Here is a 2,035-nt window from a genome sequence, read left to right on the forward strand (position 1 = left end):
AAAGTTTGTACCTTTTGACTCCCTTCACCTATTTCACTCACCTCCCCAACCCTGCACATTTGACAGTCACTAATTTGTGCACTGTATCTATGAGCTTGGTTGTTTGTTTAGATTCCACATGTAAGTGAGAGCATAAAGTATTTGTATTTCTCCATCTGATTTATTTCACTTAGAATAATGTGCTTAAGGTCCATTCATGTTCTCACAAATGGTAAGATTTCTTTCAGGAAGAGCAGCTTTTTGGCTCCCTTTTGAATCTCTGCCTGGTTCAGCCTCCTTACCTCCACTCCAGCCTCCTCTATGCCCACAAGGGTGACCCAGAGGACCTACAAGGTGTTGACCTCTGGCCTCTGCAGCTTCAGGTACTTAAGTGTGCCTTCTACCCACATCAGCTCCTCAGCCTTTTCCCAGGTAAGTGACAGTTACCAGGTTGGCCTAGGTGCCAACATGAATGTGGCAGTGGGTTATGGCTGGGCTGGGAGTATGGGGAGTATCACAGGTGTGCAAATAAACCAGATCTGCTGATCCCCCTGAAGCCGGAGGTGGACCCCAACTTCCAGACTTCCCAGAGAAGGAGCATATCAAGAGCCTTAACAATAAGTTTGCTTTCTTTGTTGATAAGATGCAGAGCACAGAGCAGCAGAATAAGATTCTGACCAAGTGGACTCTTCTGAAGCAGCAGGAGAAAACTTGCATTAATGGGGACAACATATTTGAGAGCTATATCAACAACCTTCAGCAGCAGCTGGACACACCAGCCCAGGAGAAACTGAGGCTGGAGGCAGAATTTGGAAATGTGCAGGGGCTGGTGGAGGACTTAAAGAATAAGTACGAGGAATAAATCAACAAGTGCACAGAGATGGAAAATAAATTTGTCCTCATCAAGAAGGATGTGGAAGAAGCTTGAATTAACAAGGTAGAGCTGAAGTCTCAATTGGAAGGGCTGACCAATGAGATCAACTTCTACAGGCAGGTGTACTAGGAGGAGATTTGTAAGCTGTAGTCCCAGATTTCCATCACTTCCATGGTGTTGTCCATGGACAACAGTTCCCTCTACCTGCATGACATCATTGTGCAGATCAAGGCCCAGTAGTAGGAGATTGCCAACTGCAGTGGGGTGGATGCTGAGGCCTTGTACCACATTAAGTATGAGGAGCTGCAGATGTTGGCTGAGAAGCATGGGAATGACCTGCATTGCATAAAGACTGAGATTTCTGAGATGAACTGGTACATCAGCCAACTCAAGGCTGAGATCAAGGGGCTCAACAGCCAGAGGGCTTCCCTGGAGAACCCGCTCACTAATGCCAGGCAACGTGGGGAGCTGACCATCAAGGATGCTCATGTCCAGAGGTGGCTGAGCTGGAAGCTGCTCTGAGAACCACCTAGCAGGACTGGCAGCTGCATAAGTACCATGAGCTCATGAAAGTCAAACTGGTCTGGGAAGTGGAGACTGACACATATTGCAAATTACTGGAGGGTGAGGAGAACCAGCTGGAGTCTGGGATGCAGAGCATGGGTATTCATACCAAGACCACCAGCAGCTACTAAGGTCACCTGAGCACAGCTTACAAGAACCTCAACTACAGCCTGGGCTTCTAGGCCAACTTGGGCTCTGGAGGGAGCTCTGGTTCCTCCAGCCAAACCAGCACCAGCTCCTCCAAAATGGTGGTTGTGAAGAAAATTGAGACTTGTGATGGGAAGCTAGTGTCTGAGTCATCTGATGTCCTGGCCAAGTGAATGACTACTGTGCTCCCTCCAATCCCCCAAGCCTGTGGAAAAAGAGCCCTGTAGGAGAGTGGAAAGCACAGAAGACCCATCTGAGGCTCAGCCCCAGACCTCAGCTTACCCTTGATGTGGGGGAGTTTACTGCTTGGGGGACTGCCTCTTACGCACACCCCCAACTAAGTGCCAAATCAACGGTCAGTCTGCTCCCTAGCTATGAGTGTCTCTATTTTGTTTGCTGGTTCAGTTTGTTCATTAGATTCCACATATAAGTGAAATCAAATGGTATTTGTCTTTCTCTGACTGGATTATT

The 2,035-nt window shown here is 48.0% G+C and overlaps 1 pseudogene; it reads left to right on the top strand.

Moving 5' to 3' along the window:
- Nucleotides 1-261: 261 nt before the first annotated feature.
- On the top strand, nt 262-1,737 carry LOC129061667 (keratin, type II cytoskeletal 8-like; annotated as a pseudogene).
- Nucleotides 1,738-2,035: the final 298 nt, after the last annotated feature.

This window comes from Pteronotus mesoamericanus, unplaced genomic scaffold (genome assembly GCF_021234165.1).
Source record: "Pteronotus mesoamericanus isolate MK-2021 breed Mesoamerican mustached bat unplaced genomic scaffold, CSHL_Meso_final scaffold_651, whole genome shotgun sequence".
NCBI classification, from domain to species: domain Eukaryota; kingdom Metazoa; phylum Chordata; class Mammalia; order Chiroptera; family Mormoopidae; genus Pteronotus; species Pteronotus mesoamericanus.